The sequence below is a fragment of the Mesocricetus auratus genome, unplaced genomic scaffold (genome assembly GCF_017639785.1).
Source record: "Mesocricetus auratus isolate SY011 unplaced genomic scaffold, BCM_Maur_2.0 Super-Scaffold_100011, whole genome shotgun sequence".
Classification (NCBI taxonomy): Eukaryota; Metazoa; Chordata; class Mammalia; order Rodentia; family Cricetidae; genus Mesocricetus; species Mesocricetus auratus.
In genome coordinates this window covers 50480300-50502593 of record NW_024429195.1, presented here as the reverse complement: position 1 = coordinate 50502593, position 22294 = coordinate 50480300, and positions in this window count along the sequence as shown.

Below are 22294 nucleotides of genomic sequence, written 5' to 3'. Positions count from 1 at the left end.
TCGTGGTTAGGGAAAAATCAATTAAAATAGCATGCTGTTTTTAACCAAAAGTGGCAGGAGGTACCTGGCAGGTTTCTTGTAGCACCTAAAGAGGATATGGAGGAAAGGGTAAAAGAGGAAGATATGTGACCACCCAACTCAGTAAATTCCACTTCTAGGGACAAAAGCAAGGGACACAATTTCATATACAATCCAGGAGGCCACTGACACAAGTTGTTACACAACATTGTCTCTAATAGGAAATGGGGGGCTTAATACTAACTAACCTTTTCTTGGTGTGTTTTATCTACAGAAAACCACAGCCAATCAAAATGCAGAGTTGTGGAATCCTGGTACTAATACTTTCAAGTGTGTGAAACTGTGTCTGAAAAGCTTGCTGCAAAAAAGCTTGTTCTATTGAACTGTACCAAAGACGCAGCTACAGTCAAGCACAGAGAACCATCACCCTCCCAAACACAGCTACAGCCAGTCATGCACAAGGAACCATCATCCTCCTAAAAAAACCACACTGTATTTGATTATAGATAAATATAAATCGATGGGTGTGCTTTCCAGACCCGTGGTGAAGAGACTTAAACCTTGGTCATCCCGCAAAGCTGTCTTTATAGAGTGAAGGAGAATGCAGGGCTGACAAGGAACCTCTGGGTTATGGCGACCACCCAGGTGGTGCCAGAAGTTGGAAGTCGCCCTTCCCCTCCCTCCCCTCCCCTCCCTTCCCTTCCCTCCATCATTGCAGCTCAGAACGAATTGGTTTTTCAGGAATGCTGAGAGAAAAGGAAAAGCCGGCCAAATCTTCCAGGCAGAAGCAGTTCCGATCCGAGGATTAGAGCCTGTCAATTAGAGGTGTCCGAATGGGAGGGGAGGGAAGGAAGAAGGAGTGTGGGTTAAGCTCCTGGAGACTTTTTGTTTTTAAGAAGAGGGGCAAGCGCTAGAAATCATTTTTCTCTTCTGGGAGTCAGATGTGATCCAAATTTCCTTTGGAACGAATCGAGGACCTTGCACAGGGCCAAGGAGGGTGGGGGGTAGCAGCCAACCTAGGTGGCCGGAGTGTGGCACGGCCTTGTCAGTCAGGAACTATCGTGTGACTAGACCCAAAGTTGTTTCGATACCCACCAGGCTGCCTGCGGGACGCGGAGCCTGTATGGGCGCGCCAGCTGGCCTCCCTCGCGCCCAGCGCCCCAGCCGTCTGCACTGCGCACAGGGTCAGGAAGACCGAGCTGGCCGGGCAGCCTTTGAAGTCTCGGAAGCAGACTGGGTGGGAGATGGATGACCCAGGAGGGACAGGGACGAAGGGGCTCCGCCTGGTTCCCACGATCCGCGGCGCGAGGGGCCACTGTGCCGTGAGGGCGGCGCCTGGGGCGGAATGTGAATGAGAGCATGTGTGTGGGTGATCCCGAAGGATGCTCGCCAGGATGGTCCCTCACTGTAAGCCTGGAGGTTTGGCGACGGCGGTCCGTTAGGGACCACAGGGAAGGTGCCACAGGGAGAGAGAAGGCTGGGGCGTGTGGCTCGCACAAAGGATAAGACTCGAGGAGCCTCGGTGAAAGATGAGGTGGTGAAAGTGAAGGAGTCGAGGTGGCGAGGATGGTGAGACCCGCAGTGTGACGAGTGGGGGCAGGGGGGGAGGGTGGGAGTGCGCCAGGAGAGGGACTCTGCAGCGTGCCTGCTCCGTGCTCTGGTGCAGATTGGTGTAGCTGCAGTGCAAGCGTAGTGCCAAGGGAGGGAGATCCCTGGCCAGGACCTCTGAGCGGCTACCACCAAGTGCTGGAGCTCGGCCTCCAGGGAGCAGAAGGAAGAGACTCGCTGCAGAGCCGCGACAGCTACGAAATTGTTTCCTTTCTTCTCAAAGAGGGGCAAAAACCCGCCAAATAAGAAACCCCCCCCAAGAAGGGATCGCGAGGTGGGGTGGGGGCAGTAGCCAAATCGCCACTAGGCCCCACCTACTCCAAGCCCCGCCCACTCAGACTGGGCGGTGCCGGCTTGCAGCCAATGGGCATCTCCAGCCACGGCCCGGTAGGGAATATGAAGGATCTCTGGTTAGGTTCCTCTGGTCCAGTAAGGGAGTTTGCATCTTCTCCCGCCTTCCTCCAGCCTTTAGGACACGAATCACCATCTGCCCAGTGTGCGAGACACTGAGAGGCTCATTAATTAGGTAGAGATGCAAGCCTAAGGTTCTCCTGAGAGAGAAGAAACCAAGTTCTCCCGTTACCCGAAATTACTTCTCCAGGACTCCTCGCGGAAATCTACACACACATCTGTTGGAAAGGACCAAATATTTGTTGGCCTAGGAGTGAAACTGACATAGAAAGGAAGGGATTTGGAATCTTGGAGGGACATGGTGTGAAGAACAGGAAGGGATTTTAAAGGTTACCTAGATCAACACCACCACCCTTAATGTGTTTTGTTCTTCATGTTCAGGGTGTGATGTTGGGATGCAAGGTAATTTGAATTTCTTAAGATCCACGTGGTGATGAGGTACGGAGTTCGGAAGTGAAGGAAGAAAATACTGGTTAGAACAACTTGGAATTTAGGAACAAACGGGTGTTAAAGCTGAGGGTGAGTGACACGTGGTCCTGGGACACCCACAACATTGCCTTGTGTGCTCTTCAAGCTCAAAGGACACCCCTGCCTTGGCTGAGCTAGTACTCAGATCTGGGTCCCGAGGCAGCCGCGAGTGAAAAGTTGAAGGATGTAGTCATAATCCAAGAGACCCAAGTTTGCTGTGCTGGTGGGTGGCGTTCATAGTAGGCCTTTTGTTTTAGGTTCTGAGTTTTGAACACAAGACCTGATGAAAATGGCTATTCTCTCTCTTCCTCCCTCTCCCCACCCCTCCCTTTCTCCACTCCATCAAATTCCAAATGAGTTAATATTTTCTTTCTTCTCATCCACCTACCTCTAAGTTCTGAGAAAGGGAAGCACTGGACAGTAGATTTTGTTCTATGCTGCTGCAAACAGTTGCTCATCACAGAGTTTGTTTCAGAACAATTCTATCCTATGGAAAATGGTCGATGTACTTTTTTCTCATATATACATATTTATCTTACATAAAATATATAAAGATATATATTCAACTACATGTCTTATCAAAGATACTATTGATTTGCTTACTTGGTAACCAAATATATCTCATAAAAGATTACTATTGTGATTGCAAATATCGGTTGGGGGGATTGGCTCATTGGGCCTTTAAAGTGCTTGAAGTGCATAGCTTAGCCTGTAACTCGAGAGCTGCATGGGGGCAGTGACAGGAAGTTTTTGGAATTGTTGGCCAACCAGTCTATCTGAAATGATGGAGCTCCATTTTCCTTGAGAGAGCCTATCTCAGAGAATAAGATGGAGAGTGGCAGAGGGAGACACAGGGGCACACGCAACACAGATATTTAGCTTATTACGATAAATTGACATTAAAGTTAAAAAGGAAGCATGCAGTCGATGTTCACAAAATTGTAATTGTGGAAACTTTGAAATTAAACTGATGATCTTTTTAAAAATCAGTCTGAAGACTTCCCACAGCACACCCAATTTCTTTTTCCATTTGGCAACAGGGACCACAGACGAATGGAGAGTTGTTATTTTTTTTTCCTCAACAAACAGCTCAATAACAGTTATCTTTATAGTCTATATGGGGTATAAGTCTCAGTAAAAATAAAATAAATTCAATGAAAAATATGTTGAAAAGAGAACTTCACCATCATGTCCTAATGTAGCCTTTACCCCAACTTGCTGTCTTAAAGAAATCCACATTGTAAAACTACTTTTTAAAAAAGACAAAACCAAAAATCTAATTTTATTGTCATGTTCTTTTCTCATATTAGAAACCATCCAATCTCATATTCTCTGTCCTGCCATAACCAGGCCATTGCTTCCACTAGGAATGCTGTGATAGCCTTGCTTGTAGGAATAGAGCTGCCCACAGTGAAGGTGGATCGTCCCAGGTTGATTGGCCTGTCTACATAAGCCTGATCAGCACTGTCCAGTGGTTTTTCTCCTAGGTGCTTCACCTCCTGTCAAATAGGTAAGGTTGACCATCACAAGGGGCAGGCTTTTGAAGCTGGAGGCTTAATGCTTTAGATCCCAGAGTCCTAGCACTCACTGCCTGGAGGGACTCTGAGCCTCAGGTGTTGGGAGCCTTGGTGAATTAACCATTAGCAGCTCCCTTGAACTCGTGTGTGTGTGTGTGTGTGTGTGTGTGTGTGTGTGTGTGTGTGTGTGTGTTTTGTTTTGTTTTGTTTTCCGAGACAGAGTTTCTCTGTATTGCTTTGGAGGCTGCCCTGGAACTCACTCTGTAGACAGGCTGGCCTCGAACTCACAGAGATCTGCCTGCCTCTGCCTTCCGAGTGCTGGGATTAAAGGTGTGAGCCACCACTGCCCAGCTTGAACTCTGACCACTGGGATTTGTGTCCTGCTTTCTCTTCATTGCACACTTTGACCATCCATTGTCATAGCTTCCTACAGATTCTGTCCTTGACCACCTTCTGGAGCTCTTGAACCTTCCTCTCTCGGTTTTATGACTCAGGGCTGCGGGCACAGGCCTTTACCTCCCAATGGCTCTTTGATTTTACCACTCTGAGTCTTGGGCATTAAGGACCTCTGCTCTGAGGACTCTGGAGCTGTATGGCAGCCAGCTTCCCCACTGGTTCTTTCCAGGTCCCCGAGAAGTTTGGTCTGTTCTTTGTGTAAGGAGCTCAGCCAGCCCTACCAGTAAGACCCCAAGCATGGAAATACCATTTTGAAGGAAACTTAAGTGTGGTCTGGTGTTGAAGCACAGAAGAGAAGCCGTTTGGAGAAATGGCATGGTTTTGTATCTAGAAGATGATTAAGAGTGCTTGTGTTAGCTAAGGTTGCGTTTGATTAAGAGTGCTTGTGTTAGCTAAGGTTGCGGGTTCACCAGTCCTGCACATACATGGCTTCCGAGTCTACCGATCGAGGGTGCTTAGATAAGCCAGCCAGCAAGGCATTTATCTTCCTTCCCTGCAGGAGAAAGTATCGGGTCATCCAGAGTTCTCTGCAGCTCTTTACCTGGGGTGGAGTCTTCCGAGGCAGATGAAAGGTTCCCCGCAGCAACCATGGCTAAAATAAGATCTCACACTGAAGTCACAACTTCCACAGCAGCTGCGGCTGGATTGGGTCTCCTAGCTAGAGTGGAGCTTCCTCAGAGCAATCATCGAATGATCAAATAAGGCAGTGAAGGAAGGAGCTGCCTGCTCTGTGCTCAAGGCAGCCAGGCATGAGGGAAGGGTCTGCCAGCTGTCATTCAAGGGACCAAACAGCTGTCTCCTGCAGCTTTGCTCATTTACAACATCAAAGGGTGCCTAGGGTTAAGATCAGGCACTGAATCGACATTATCAACGTTGCTCAGCTGTACTTTTACCTGCAACCAAACACTCTTAGTGAAGGCTTGGTTCCTCTGATCTGTCTCTCCTCATTTCTTTCAGGATTACCACATTGGTCTCTGGCCATGATGACCGCTATAGTTTAGATCTAGAGTCTTCCAAATGTCATGCTTCAGTGATCAGTCCCGGCCTGTGGCACCGTCAGGACACCATAGAACTTTTAAACGGTGAAGGTTAGTGGATGCAGCCTAGGTTTCCGGAGTTGCATGCCACGACCTGTGCTTCCACTGTGACATACCAAGATCATGGGTCCAAAAGGAACAGGGTTAACTAACCGCTGACTGAAACATTTGGGGAAGAAAACGAGTCCAAATAAATGATTCCTTCTTTTCAGTTGTCTCGCTCAGGTATTTTTGTCAGTCATAGAAAACTGAGAAGCACACTGATGTCCTCTATGGCCCTCCATAGACAGCATGCCCCTCCCTTGGAACTACATGGGTGTTTCTACTTTCTCAAATGCTTTCCCTCCATGTCCACAGGATTCACTCTTTTACATCCTTCAGCCCCTTTCTCAAATGTCTTCTTTTCCAAAACAATTTTTTGTGGTGCTTTGAGTAGGAATGGAAGAGTGGCCCCCATAAAAAAAAGAATGACTCCATAGACTGGTGTGTTTGAATGCTTAGTTATCAGGGAGTGGACACAACTTGGTGGGGATTAGGAGGTGTGGCCTTGCTGGCAGAAGTGTGTCACTGGGGGTGGGCTTTGAGGTTTCAAAAGTCCAAGCCAGGCCCACTGGCTCACTGTGCCTTCCTGCTCGCTGCCTGTGGATCCAGATGTAGAGCTCTCAGCTCCTTCTCCAGCACCACATCTGCCTGCCTGCCACCGTGCTCCCTACCATGACGACCATGGGTTGAACCTCTGAAATGTAAAGCAAACCCCAATTAAATGTTTTCTAAGAGTTGTCATGGTCACGGTGTCTCTTAACAGCAATAGAAGACACTTTTCTCATCTATTCACAGCGTCTCAGCTTGCAGTCTTGATGGGCATGCAGCCAGGGCTCTTTGGTCCCCAACTGTTCTCTCTAACCTCATTGCACACTCCTCCATTCATCCTTCAAGCAACCGTGACAGCTCTGCTGCCCTGGCTCCTTCTTCCCGGGCCTTGCCCCAGGTTGCACATGCCTCTATGCTGTGGGATCGGATATCCCGCCTTCCAGGTGTTCTGCAGCTTCTTCCTTAGCTTAGAAACTGCCACTCACCCTCCAGATCCAGCCCAATCCATGAAACCTCACTGCAAGAAAGCATGCCGTAAAAGAACCACGCTACGCTCTGTCCACCAACACTATTTTTCATATATTTCGACTTTAGCATTATCACTTCCTGTTGCAATTGTTTATTTATTTGTCTTTTTTATCGATGTAGTGAGTACTTCACCGATGTTTTATTAAAGGAGTTTTAGGTTGTTAAGGACCTGTTTCTGATTAATGCTGTATTTGAGAAGGAATACCACACTGAAATATTTCTTTCTCTTTATTTACTCTTTCTTTTCTTTAAAACAAAACTAGGCAATAAAGTCAAATGAGAGGAAGGGGTCGCAATTAAGAAAATTCTTCCATAAGATCAGGCTGTAGGCAATCCTGTAGGTCTTTTTCTTAGTGATTGATGGGAGAGGGTCCAGCCCATTGTGGGTGGGGCCATCCCTGGGTTGGTGATCCTGGGTTCTATAAGAAAGCAAGCGGGGCAAGCCTTGATGAGAAGACTAGTAATTAGCCTTTGCATTGGCTCTGCCTCCAGGTTCCTGCCCTGCTTGAGTTCCTATCCTGACTTCCTTTAATGATGAGCACTGATGTGGAAGTGTAAGCCAAGTAAACCCTTTATCTCCAACTGGCTTTTGGTCATGGTGTTTTCTCACCATGGGTCACAGTGCGTATTTTCAACATAGATCGTTAGTAGTCTCCCTTTAAAAACATTCTCCTTGGAGAGAATGTGCTAAGAGAAATTAGCCAGTGGCCAAAATACAAGCATTGCATCATGATATTCATGGGAGGTATCAAGAGTGATCAAATTCGCCGGGCGGTGGTGGCGCACGCCTTTAATCCCAGCACTCGGGAGGCAGAGGCAGGCGGATCTCTGTGAGTTCGAGGCCGGGCTGGACTGATAGCCTCTGAAACAATACAGAGAAACCCTGTCTCGTAAAAACCAAAAAAAAAAAAAAAAAAAAAAAAAAAAAAGAGTGATCAAATTCATAGAGACACCAAGTAGGATGGTGTCTTCCGGGGATGGGGGAGGGGAGCTTAAAGGGGAACTCGTGTTTAATGGATATAGAGCTTCTACTGAGGAAGATGTAGAGTTCTGGGGGAAGGGTGGGTAATGTCTACTTAACAGTGTGACCGGAAATCCCACAAGGCTTGGATACTTAAGAGTGATTGATTCTGGAGGCTGCAGGGATGGCGCAGGGGTTAAGAATGTGCTCTTGCACAGGACCCATGTTCGGATCCCAGGGCCCAGGTTAGATTTCTCACAATCACCTGCAACTCTGTGTTCAGTATTTCCAGGGACTCTGGGGATCTGAAACCTCTGCCGTGTTCAGGTCACCTACAGTCATAAACACACACCCACACACAGACACATAATAAACTAGTTTATTAGTTTAAACTAATAAAAACTAAACCTTCTTAAATAGCACATGGTCCCTGACTGGAGGCTGAACCCAGATGCCTTAGGGTGCTGCTGCTGTGTCTTCCCTGCCATGGTGAACTGTAGCCTCTCAAACTGTAAGCCAAAATAATAAACTCTCCTTTAAGTGTAAAAGAAAAATAATTGAAACGGTAGATTTTGTTTTGAATATCTTGTCACAGTAAAAATATTCAAAAACATTCTTCATTCCATCACCCTCATTAGAATCAAGACAAACAAATTTTTAAATACAATATTTATGTTCCTCATAACATGGGATGACCACCTTTTCTTGAAATTGTCCTCTGCACAGTAAATGGGAAGATAAATATTGTCCCATAGTCTGCCGACCTTGTTAGATTGTTATGAACTAGAAATGGACTCAACACCAAATGTCAGTAGCATCTAACAGTGAACACAAACACCAGCATTTGGTTCTATTTTGCCACTAGCTCACCCTGGAGCGTAAGGGGAAAGCCAGCTTGTCCAGTCAGAGGTGCCTATGGGAGGTCCACTGAAGCTGCCAGCCAGCCACTGTGGGTAACATGGAAACAGCAGCTTTGGAATGCTTTCAGTGCCCAAACAGTGCAAAGCTCTGGAGACTCGAACATTTGTTCAAGTATTACAGCTCATTCAAAGCAACTTCCTAAGGAAAATCATGGCTCGCCCTCAAGATGGCCCACCAGCTACCTTTGAGCAATCTAAGGTGCCACTGTTGAAGAGAGCTGGCAGTTTTAGCCTTCAGTGGCCACAAAGCTGGCCTCTGTTGTCTAAAAGCAATGCCGGCACACTGGACGTTGTTTAACTTAAAAACGGTTCTTACGAGATCCCCTCAAAGAGACAAACTACAGGGAAGGCAGTTGGATGGCTACGCCATGGTGTTCAAGGTGGATCCTACAAGCAGGAGTCTGCAGAGGTTTGTTTTTTTTACTCAAATCTTGGCTTCTATGGAAAGCTATTACAGGAAGCTGGCTGTGATGTACTCTTTCCCTTTCCTATGCAAGTACTTTTACATCCCCCACTGCATTTTAGGTGCTGAAACCAAATCTCAATCGTCATAGTAACACTTAGAAGGAAAGATTGTTAATTGTTTTGGTTAAAAGAAGAAATTGATCCTGGGCGGTAGCAGCACACGCCTTTAATCCTAGCTAGCACTTGCATGGCAGAGGCAGGCAGATCTATGCGAGTTCAGGCCAGTCTGGCCTACAGAGGGGGTTCAGGGAGAGCAAGAGCAGTCACACAAAGAAACTCTGTCTCAAGAAACAAACAAGAAGGAAAGAGACAGAGACACAGAGAGAGATTAACTCCTAAAATGATCATTTAAGAAATTTTAGAAGGAACAAAGTGAAGCTTTCAGCTGGTAAAAGGATGGATACTGAAAGTTCTAGAAATAAAATACTTATTCTATACCAAGGACGCATCCTACAGAAGAGCAGCCTTCCATAACATCCCTTACATGTGACCCATAACAGTGCAAGTTCGGCCAGACTTGGTTTAACTGGGAACAGCCCTTTAGTTGGAAAGAGTCTCTCTGCTGGAATCTTAAAGCCTGAGCTTTATTTCCACTCTAGCTGGAGGCTTCAAGGCTTCCATGTCTTGTTATCACTTATTGGTAAAAATTCTTTTCTTGATTGTTGCTAGACTGGATGATCCTCTGATTCTGTGTCGATTTTTGTTAAATCAGAAACAGGTGATTAAAAAAAAAAAAGCAACCCAGTCACTAACTAAATAAATGATGTTCCTCAGAAAGCACCCTTGCGTGGGTGACTCACTCCTGGGATCTGCTGCAGGTTTGCCCCTCACTCTGAATACTTGCCCAGAAAGGGTACCAAGATCTAAGAAGTTCCTGACATTCCTCCTGGGCTTTGTTGGTGGTTGTGACAGCCATGAACTCAGTCCTTTCTGTTCCTCTCTAAGATTATCTTGGTCGTTAATTTCTCATTCTAAATTACCACACTTACTTGTCTCAAATGAAGGAAATTTACACATTTTTGAATTTGGGGATACAGTCCTAGATGACTAGACTTAAACTACTGATTTGTATGAGTGTCAGGTGTGATTACAAGCAGGCATTTAAAAAAGTAGAACTCTTTTAGGAAAAGTTCTCAGATAATTTCCAGCCTGAAGTAGAAAACTAGAAGCTGAATTTGTGCTGCGGGTGGGGGTGGGGGTGGGGGTGGGGGTGGGGGTGGAGTGGGGGGAGAGAGGAGAGGGGGTAGAAAGGGGAGGATAGAGAAGGAGAGACTGTGAAAGAGGGAGAAAGGGGAGGGGAGGAAGAGAGAGTGGGAGGGAAATGGGAGAGAAGTGGAGAGAGAGAAATTAAGCTAATCCTAACTAAATCCTATATATTCACAGTCGGGTTTATGAATGAGTGCAATCTGCAAGTGTGCTGCCTGGTTTTGTGCTTGAAATAGCTTCTGTGTTCCACCCTGTCCTGCCCCTCCTGTGAGCTCAGAGTCTGCCTTCTCCCTGCCTTGGTCCTGCCCCAGGGGGAGTCACTAGTAATGCCAACCAAGCACACGCATGCGCGCGCGCACACACACACACACACACACACACACACACACACACACACACACACACACACACACACACACACACACAGTGTGCTGGAGCCCTTTGGCGGCACCACATGCCACCGGGGATGCAGCATCCGGAGACCCAAAGCTGAGAGGTCTCCGCACAGGAAGCACAGGAAGCGGCCCAGCCTGACTCTTGGTGGCCCTTATACACCCCTGGGTGTGGGATGCGTTGCGGGGGGGGGGGCGGGGTGCAGGGGCAGAGACTGCAGGAGCCCAGGGTGCAGGAGCTCAGGCCGCTGCTCCTGGAAGATGGGGGCATGGTGGTGTCCATGCACCATCTCCTCACAAGCTTCCTTTGCTTGGAAGCCTTTTTAACTAGACCACATCTCACCCCAGGAAGAGTGAACTTTAGGGGGAAATTCAGAGATGCCAAGAGCATTTAAAATTACTCCTGTAAAACAGCAATACTTTGAAGAGGACTGAGCAGGGTTCTGGATCAGTCATTAATGGATAGTGTTTTTAAAAAGAGTCTCTACAAATCACAAGGAATCTAACGTGCTAGGAGCCTCTGACAGTTAATCCATGATCCTCAAGTGTCCTCAGATTAGCCTGACAGCTCTTTGCCTAAAAATACCGAGTAAAAGCCTCTATATCGGGAGGAGCCAAATGGTGACAGGGAACCCAGTCTCCAGGGTTGAACATTAGAGTTGCATAATGGGCAAGCCGTAGAAATGACAGGTTATTGTGTGAATACGGACAAACTGTCACACAAAATATTTTGATACCGACTGCTTATTAGCCCTTTGTGGTTGTTGGTGTTTCCTGGGACTGACATGTTAAACAATACTCAGTAGGGATAAATAAACCCAAATGGTGTAAAATAATTATCTCTGTCACATAACCATATTTTATAAGAATTATTAACATGGTTATTCCTTTGGGATATTTACACAAAAAAGGGTATTATTTTTCTGATGCAATTGTTTCTCTCAGAAAAAAAACATGCTAACAAAGTGGATTTGAATGACGTCCTACTGGTGTTTAAATATATTTTAGATTGTTCTGTTAGGAGAACTTTAGGGAATTCTGCTGCATGTGTTCCCTGTCTTTTTAAGAACAAATTATTTTTTTCAAGTCAAGAGATGGAATCATTGATCAGAGTTCTTTTAAAATATACTTCACTACTGGATGGAGAGATAGCTCAACAGTGAAGAGCACTTACTGCTGTTTCGGGGGACACAAGTTGGGTTCCCAGCCCCCAGGCCAGCTGGTCACAGCAGGGCAGACTTGGCACCCTCTTCTGGCTTCCCTGTGCTCCTGCACACACCTGCTACACAAAACGTCTGCTCACGCCCACATGTAAAACAAAACAGCAAAATAAAATTTTGAAAGGTATTTCACTAACAACAACAAAAGGAGATGGAATAGAATTTTATTTTATAAAATCTTATGCAGATACTTAGTTACGTGTAACTATATATTCTAACGTTACTTAGTTACGTGTAACTATACATTCTAATGTTACTTAGTTACGTGTAACTATACATTCTAACGTTACTTAGTTACGTGTAACTATACATTCTAATGTTACTTAGTTACGTGTAACTATACATTCTAACGTTACTTAGTTACGTGTAACTATACATTCTAACGTTAGTAGTCATGAGCCTACAGATTCAAGATGGTCAGTTGATGCCTTGCTGCCAAAAAGACACACAGAACCCAAAACCTTTGTATTTTAAGTAAAGCTTAGCGACAAAGGAAACCATTTTAATTCCTAAAAGATTTTACTTCATTGTATTTTATGCGTATGGGTGTTTTGTTTACACCGAGAGCATGCCTGGTGCCCGATGAGGCCAGAAGCCGGTGTCTGATCCCCCTGGAACTGGAGTTACAGGTTGTTGTGTGCCTGGGTGCTCTGCAAGGGTTGCCAGCAATTTTTAATCTCTCCAACCCTGGTTAAACAAAAAATACTAGTGAAGACTCCAAAAGTGAGGAGTGATGTATCACCACAAAAATAGGTAGATAGTCAGATTTTATGTTCACAGTTGAATCCCTTCTCCATAACTGGAGCCTTTACCTCTAGGGTGAACTGGACCTCAAGAGGGATGTGGGATAATAAAAAGTAAGGGAGAACTTAAGAGAACAGTGTTTTATGGAGAACAACATAAGTTCATCAGTAATTCATGTTTTGCTATAAATATTAAAATCACAATAGCAACACTTGTCAGAATTCCCTGAAGCATAGGAGAAGCAATTCTATGCCCTTGTGTTGTTCTCATTCTGGACACTAATTAAGCTAAAAATATGTCTCCTAATGAGAAGTAAAATACAGAAGGAACCCCCTCACACACGCACAGACAATCACGTTGCATCTTGGGAGGGTAGCTTCGCTATGCAGTACTCACAGCTGGCGTGAGGTGTTAGCTTTAGACCAAGGCACAGCCCCATAGAAAGGGGACCAGGGAAACACGATGAACTAGACTGTTGACACATATCATCCAAAGTTTTAAAGGGGTGAAGTTCATAACCCAGAGAGGACGCTGGAGAGGAACAGTCCCAGAGAATTAAATTATTCTTAGAGCACTGGAGTCAAGGCATGTCAAAAGATTTAGTATAAAGAAACAAAGCTTTAATTGACGATGGGAGAGATGCAGAAGGCAGATCTACCTCAGTACGTCATATGTTGTCTGATGCTTTAGGATTTTCTGAACTAAGTGGCAATGGAGGCTGGACTCAGTGTCCTGCTGCCTGCTTACTGTGTAATTCTACACAGAAATTAAAATATGTTAAGTGTATCCCACTAAGATTGCTTTCTATTCTTGTTTCTGTAATTTATCCTCTTGTATGATTAGTCTGCCTTATACTAACTTGGACTGATTGGATACAATTCCTTGAACTTCATTACCTTAACTTCTACCTCACAAGCTGCCTTGATTATAAAAAATATAATAATGAAAGTAAAGTCAGACCTCTGAAGAAGAATTATTTTCTAATTGTGCATGGGGCGGGAGGAGCATGGGCATATGAGAGCAAGTGCCCCGTGGAGGTCAGAGGCATCAGATTCCATTGGAACTGGAATTACAGGACAATTGAGAGTGTGGTGTGGGTGTCAGAAACTGAACTCTGGTCCTCTGTAAAAGTGAATGGACTCTCAACCACTGAGCCATTTCTCCACTGCTAAAGTCACATTTTTAAATAGAAAACTGTCACTAAAAGAAGCCTTCTTCACATTTATATAACGGAATGGCTTCCTAGGTTGCTGAGTTTGCTGGCTTATTCCCAAGTGACTAAAAGACCAAGAGCATACCTGTGCTCATGTGTGCATACATGCATGTGTGTGCATTGGTGCCTACCTGCCTGTGTATGTGTTGCATTCACGTGAGTGTGCCTGTGTTTGTATATGAGGAATCCCAAGGAGGATATTGGGTGTCTTTCTCTATGGTCCTGCCTTGAAGACAGAGCTTCTCATTAACTAGCTAAGCTGCTTGGTCAGTGAACTTCCAGGAGTCATTGGTTTTCACCATCCAATACTGGGGTTATGGGAATGCATACACACTTGGATTTTTACATGAGTTAGGGCCGGGGATTTGAACTCAGATCCTCATTCTTACACAGCAAGCAATCTTACCCACTGAGCTACTTCCTAAGCTCCCACATTTGCCTTTTCTTGTATACTTTTACTTTTTCTTTTGAGAACTGCCTTTGTTTGGCAGTTAGATGTGGACTCTCGACTCAACTAGACATCCACAGGGACCCAACTTAGACTCAGTGTATCATACAAATCTGAGAGTTGTGGTTTCTAAAAGTGCCATAAGTCAAAATGCAGGCCCCTACACATGAGAATTCTTGGACAGAGGGTCAAGCATACTCACCTTGTTGTCTAAACAGACCAGTAGTGTTTGAAAGTCTAGACCACTGGATGGTTCTAGCTGACAGTCATTATTACTGCCCAGATTTCAGAGTTAGGTTGATGTCTTCAGCTGCTTTGTGAGCTTTTCTGGCCCATGTCCATTAATACAAAGGGTGTATAGAATATTGGGCACATTAAAGGTGTCAAAGTTCAAACTTTAGGATGACCTCGAAACTTATCTCTTTCAACAGCCACAGACATGCTAATGACCATTAACCTAGGTGCAAATCATGTCCCCTGAAGATACTTCCAACAAAGCATGTGTCAGCCTCGGGAACTCGGGCGTCCTGTTCTGAAATCAGGCTGGAAGCCTCAGAGAAAGACAGTGTACAACCCAAATGATATTGCCAGTCTCCTTGGGTTTCTGGATTTGAGTTAGGCTATTTGTGTGGCAAGGGAGAAGGAGGAATTGAAATGGTCCTAAAAGTTATACTGGTGGTCCTTGGAACAAGAGGAGGTCTGCTCTTCCTAGTAAGTGATGATGTTTTCAAGCAAGGCATGCTGGGAGGTTAGTGGGGCCTGGGGACTCTGAGCTTGTAAATTTGTGGCAAGCCTTTGGGCACAGTCCTAATGACAGGGAGTTGTCTAACAGCTAGTGGCAATTTTTCTGTGTTTTGATTAGGTCCCTCTTCCTCCTTTCTCTGAAAAAGCCCCATGTTTTATGAGATTTAACTAGCTGTTCATAGTTTTCTGTTTCCCTCTGCTTCTGCAGCACACAATTGCTTTAATCTTTGATTCCCAGTCCTTCCTATCAGTCGACATTTTCATCTCTTTATTTCTCTCTTTGCCCTATTATTCTATCTGGAGCCATGTGTGCCATGAAGTCTCACTATAGGAAGACCTAAATTAACGGTTGAGGAGCCAAGCAAAACCAAGTAAAAAAGGAGACAGACCTGAATGGAAGGAGGGGATGGAGTTTCCTACCGTCCTCCTCCTTGCAGAACTTGGAGTAGAGTACACAGCTTGGGGTCAAAAAACGCGGCAGTATCCTGTTGGTGATGTCAATGCCATTCTAGAAAACACAAAAATCGGAGGCCTGTGTGTGCATCACAAACGTGATCTTTCCTAAATACTAATATAAGCCTCACTATTTCAGTATCAACCCACACATTTATTTCTGTGCATTTCCGTTTTAGGCTATTCTGTTCTCCCCTCAAAATTAGAATGCTCGATTAACTCTCATATTTAATCGATATGAGATGTGTTGCACCATTTTATTCCAACCATCTCCACCTTCTCATATATAATACATATATACATTTAAATTTTTATTTGTTCTTTGATGATGCTGTGCATACTTATAATCTCCTGATGCGGGTCGTTATGTCTGAGGGGGTAAGTGCATTGCTTCTCTTTCTGTTGTAAATCACAGACAGCTTCCTCTGCATTCCTACAGAGGAGAACCCTGAATGACTTTATTTGTAGTTCATGTTCAAACTCTTTCTAAGGCATGAGCCCCTGTACATTATCACAACCCTGAACTCTTTGCAAATTACTTCCCTCCTTCTGACTGAAAAGACAAATGAAAGGATTGTTCGAAAAATAAGGCCTGCATTTCTAGGCGGGGTGGGGGGGTGGAGGGGATGGGGTGGTGGGTGGTGGTACGAACATTTCATGTAATAAAACTTGAAGGCAGGAAAGGTCATGCCACCATGGCCATCACTGCCTACACAAAACATTCACCATTTTTATCAAGCTTTTCCATAAATATGGCTTACTTGGGGGCAAATTCTTGCCCTTTTGGAGGTGAAAGGGAACGATCAAGTTAAAAACCGTAAAAAATCCTGAAGTTTCCGTTTTCATTCTTAGGATTATTGGAGTCTGAAATAATGAGTTCCAAAATTAAGGGTGCAAGTGATTTGAAAACTAAAACTTTACTAGAATATGGGAAACGAGGAGGAGACTCATTTCATGTTACTGTGACCTACTCCCAGGCTCCGTCACACCTTCTCCTTGGAAGCTTATCATTTCCCATTGTTGTTTATCTAGAGAAAAAGCCTAAGTCAGTCATCTGAGGAAAGCTGCAAAAAGATGAACAACAGGATGACAGAACAGCTGAGTAGGTATTAATGTTCAAAGTGTCATCAGATCTTTTATAAAACTTGCTACATTGTTTTCCTATTTAGAACTCCAGAAAAGTTTTTCTAGGAGAAGAATTATATAGAAAAAATATTTAGGGGGAAGAATTGACCAAATAAACAAACAAAAACTTAGTTTTGGGAATTGCCTCAGGGAGAAGAAACAATCTAAGATATAAAAAGATGCTGAAAACATACCTGGTAATTTAATAGTGTTTTAGTTCTTCATATATCAGTTTATTAGCTTAAATGGAGAGTGATTTGAAGTGCAGCCTACCTTTTCCCTCAGTTAACATCACTTTCATTCACAATGAAGTGAGCCACGTCCCAGAATGAGACCTTTCATTCTTCAAAACAAACCTTGCTTGATCTAGGAGACTTGTCAACTAATCAAAGAAACAAAGCAACCTATGGACCAGGCACTAAGGAATTGAGGTTACTTAGCTAGGCTTCTTGACAAGCATCTTTATCAGTCTGTGTCCCACAAATCCCTGGGATTCTCTGCAACGTGAACATTCCCAAGAGTAGATAAATCCTGATAAAACACTAAGTGGTCACCATATCACGAGGAGAGCACAAATCTGAAGAGATGAGCGTCAGATTTGGAAGGTCTTAGCAGGACCCTGCATCCTTATCTGTTTCTTTCCTGTTAACAACGATCAGCTCCAGTTAGTAGTCGAAATATCTGCTCGCCAGAGAAACAACTCAGGTGCCTTGAAATGTTTGAGAAAACAAGTTCCACAATCAGTGTGGTGTTTTCAACAGTTTATTTAAATAAACTTAGAGCTGTTTCAGAGTCCATCACTAGAAGAAACACAAGTTTTCATTCAATAGCTTGTATTCATGACCTGTATGTGCACATTCACAAACAGTAAACACATGCATGTACAGATGTCTGCCTTCCAAGAGGATCTGCCTCTAGACCATTAGAAAAAATGTTACAGGCAGATCTGTCTTAAGAAAACATGAAACAAAATCTTTACATAATTCCTAGAACTGTGGTTCACTAGTATGAAAACTAGTCAATAAACGCTAAAGTCTCCTTGAATCGCTATGGCATCGTTTTAAAGGTTCTGTGTGCTACTCACTTTGGCGATTTAATGGAGTGGGCAGTAGGCTCATCTGCAGGTCATGGAAGTCATAGCATAATAAAGATGGAGCGGGTAGAGTGAGGGACCGGTGCTTGGCTGTTTTAACCACGCCATCCATCACAATAGCGACACTCTCCTTAGAAGAAGTGGTGGGATGATGTATTGCACAGCCTATCCTAAAGCAGTTTTACCCACCAGTACCTATAAACCTCAAGATGTCAGCCACATCACAGATCAGCTTGACATTTGTCTGACTTCATTCCTAATGCCCCTGTACTATATCAATATTGCGTTTACAATATTGCAATGCTGCCTGGCTCAGGATGGGGCATGGGCATGCATGTAATTTAAGGCGTTATTTTTCAAGTCATGAAGTTGTCACCTTGACTCAGTTTAGGGTGGGTGCCTAGTCGCAGGACCTTTCTTCCAGGTGACTAAACCCCAGGCCTGCTGCTGGCAGCATATGTAGCATTTTAGTCTTTATTTTAAAGTCTTATGTGTATGGGTGTTTGTCCTGCATTTATGTCTATGTACCATGTGTGTGCAGAAAGGGAGTTATATTCTGGGACTGGAGTCACAGACAATTGTGAGCTACCATGTCCAGAGGAGCCCAGGTCCTCTGCAAGAACAGCCAATGCCCTTAGCCACTGGGTCCTGCCGATAGCTCGGTGTATATGTTTCAACAATGGAGTTCAAATGCAGTTCACTAAATACCTAGGACTTGGGCCTCAGGAACAGATGTACCTCCTTACTCTGTAATTTATGCTGTATCTTCAATATTAAGTCCTGGCTTAGCTGTTTCAGAGAAGTGCATTTGAGAATGTGGAGGTATCTTTCTCCTCTTTCTTTACTGTGTATCCATACTCTCCATCTTTCTGCAGATGTCTGATGGACGAGCTGCTACAGTGAGAAGGGGTTCCAAGTGCAAATAAGCAATCAGGGATGTAGCATGTCAACCACTGTAGTATAAATGAGCAACATAGACTCCTCTTTCCTCTCCATGTTTCCCAACAGAAACCACATGAGATTAAGCGTAGCAATTTCAGAGCACTGAATGGGCCCTTCCATATTGCTGCCTTTGCTACAGTATCCCATTTTTCAGCAGAGGATGGCAAGGTTTGGGATGGCTGAGTAACTATCCAAGGTTACCATGGACCCTACACATAGGTCTACACTTACGTCACCAACATCTGCTGTCCGTTTTGCCACCACCTCCCACCTCTGCCTCTGTCCTTGTCTGTGAGAAGTTATCTATGAACTCCACTTAGAATCTCTTTACCCCAGACTTAGTTCTGGAGGATTTGTTTTGTGCCTGGAGCTCCAGAAAGGCCTGTGGGAGGAAACAGCAATGGGGAAATGCCTTGAAATTGTTGATTTTCAAAAGTGTGTTTGTTCAAAAAGCAGGGTCCCCACTGTTCTCAAGGAAGTGGTGACCACAAAACACCAAAACAATGGCTTGCTTCACATTTTAGAGCATAGCAAAGGGAGAGAGTCGTTGCTGGAAAGCAGGTTCCTGTGAGGTCCAGGACACACAAGCACAACATTCTGTGAATGGCTCCTATCAGATCATTTAAAAAATTTTTCATTTGAAATTTTGTATTCGATGTATTCGTTTTATTCTATGTGTGAGTGTTTTGTCTGCATGTATGTCTATGTGCCATATGTATGCTTGTTGACTGGAGGGCAAAAGAGGGCACATCCCCTGGAACTGGGGTTACAGATGGCTGTGAGCCACCACATGCATGCTGGGAACCAAAGCCGAGCCCTGTGCAAGAGCACACGCCACGCTCTGAACTACTGAGCCATCTCTCTAGCCCCAGGCCTGAACTTTCCTAGGTGATTTCTCGTCAGTGTCATCCTTACTGCTCATTATTTGGTTCTTCACATTCTCTATGTGACCAGCAGCGCAGGGCAAGGGCAGGAACAGTGACTGCGGCACACACAGTAGGCGTTCTCGATGCACCTTATTTCTAAGAGGCCCTTTGAAGAAGGACACTGAGTGTCACACTTGGCTTTGTGAGCCTCCATTATGCTCAGAAAGAAGCTGAGGAACATGGGGAAGGTGGTGGCAGTAACTGTAAGAGACATGCGGCAGCTGTGGTCTCCTGTGGTTTATCATAAAGTGGCTCATCTGATGGTCTAAGGCAAAGTTCCATACACTGTGCTCTGATGACGTTGGACAATTGGTCATCTCTGACGTGTTAGGAGAACAGAGCATAAACGGTGTTGGATGGAATTGAGGGAGGGGTTTGGCGGTGAGTTGGTGGGCAGGAAACACTTCAGGAGACTAGCATGCATCTGCAAGGAAAAGAAAGAGTGATGGCTAATGGAAAAAAATCTAATTCTAATTAGGATCTGAGTACTTACAATTGAAAAAAGAGAAAACTCTGTAACTCCTTGAAGCTATAGTCCAACGGTTAAAGAACACAGATTTACCACTAAAATAATTGCCTTCTGAAAAATAATGGTTATTGGCCATGTGGTCGCCAAGGTAGGGAGGTGATAAGGGGAATAAATCAGACATGATTCTTTCTGTTGACTTAAAGGCAGGGCTGAGGGGATTAAACACAGGGGACTGAGACACCCAGGAACTGCACTGAAAATGTGAACAATCATTGTAACTTGCCAGAAAAGGCTGGACCCTGGGAACTGCTCTGATCAGTAGAGTCCAACCTAGGGACTTGTCAGTTAAAATTCTTAGAATGATATCAAAGGAAGCCAGAAGACTATGTGGGAGACAATGTGTCCTGTGGGGTAGGGGTGTGGGAGGCAGTGTGTCCTGTGGGGTAGGGGTGTGGAAGACACTGTGTCCTGTGGGGTAGGGGTGTGGGAGGCAGTGTGTCCTGTGGGGTAGGGATGTGGGAGACAGTGTGTCCTGTGGGGTAGGGGTGTGGGAGACACTGTGTCCTGTGGGGTAGGGGTGTGGGAGACACTGTGTCCTGTGGGGTAGGGGTGTGGGAGACAGTGTGTTGTGTGAGGTAGGGGTGCTAGCAGCATGGGGAAGGAAGCTGGGCTAAAAGGTAGAACTTGCTAGACAGTCTTGCTTTCCAGAATTAAACCGAATGAAAACCTTTAGTGTGTGAGAGTAAAGTACATGGTACTTTCCAAGCCTCATTGAGAAATTGCTGTGTTGACTCTCAGTCATATATAGTTTAGGTTCCCAAATTCTCCAGACACACAAAAGCCACAAAAGTTCATGTAAAATGGACTTTATAGTCTGTATAAAATAACTGTGGACACAACTGATAGCCTAACATTTGAGTCTTCCCTGCCTTAATTCTTTTTCCAGAGACTACCAGTGTAAATATTTCTAAATGAACAGTGGGGCTTGGAAAATTGGGTACCACACCACACCACACCACACACACACACACACACACACACACACACACACACAGATGCACAGAGGATCACTTTATTCTGCATATGATATACATGTACTGTATGTGTCAACAGTATATAGATCACAGACTTCTCACCTTTAAATTCATATAGGTCTGCTTCATCCTATCAAGGTCTGCACATGACTTCAAAGCGCCCAGCACTGTGATATATTTAACCATGTCCTTGACCCCATCTGTCCTCAGCAGACTCTCTTCCCCTCCTTCATTCATTCACTGAATTTTAAACATCATTCCCAGCATGTCAAACACAGCCTGAAAATTGCTCCAGGCTTGCAATCAAGTTGGATGTGATAAGATATAGTTGTATGAGTACAGTTATGAAATGTAAGAGGATCTAAAGCCACCTTCAATCTTTCCAATTCTGCAGCAGGGACCGCATAGTAGGAAGGGTGGAAATAAATAAATAACCTGCTTGGGACACCAGAGCAAGTCTACACCAGGACCATTAACAAAGAGCCACAGGAGTCCAGGGGACCAAGATGGCTCCCAGCAGGTCCTTCCCGCCTGTGTCCAGGCTGCAGTGCCCCCAGATCAATCTTCCCTCAGCAGTGCTTTGATCACACTTCTCCTCAGCTCAGAGACCTCCTGTGACCTTGCTGGCCCGGCCTCTCCCCCCATCTGCTACAGGAATCACTTCAGTGACATCACTGTCCCATTAGAATGGAGGTCATTGTAATATGGCCCAAAGTGCCCTGGAATTGTTATTACAAGTCCCGGGTGTGAATTCTGTATCTGTTGCTTTTCAGCTGGGTGACAGTGACCAATCCAACAACCTCTGAGACTTACAGTCTTCACCTGTTGACACCAGGCCATCTCCTAAGTTTGGTGTAGACATTAAATGAGATGATAAGGGTGAAAAAGTAAAAGTGTTGTGTGAATACGAGGCATATTAATTCCTGGATATATGTCTTATACATTCACAACATACATGATTGTGACTTTATAAATATAGTTAGTGTTTCTGAATGTATGCTCAAAAGTAGTAGCCTCTCTCTCTCTCTCTCTCTCTCTCTCTCTCTCACACACACACACACACACACACACACACACACAGAGTCTATCATATTTGTTTTGGACCCTGAAAAGTTGGTAGGAATTTGAGAGGGGAAGGGGGATAGCATTCCAGTCTGGTGGAATGGCATGAGAATGTGTTATGGGGTTCTAAAGCCCCACAATGTGTTTGGAAAGCCACAAATCATTTGATTTGCCCAAGCACAAGATTTACTCAAAGGAGAAGCCGGGGAAACACATTGAATAGAGCGGAGGCCCATTACTGAG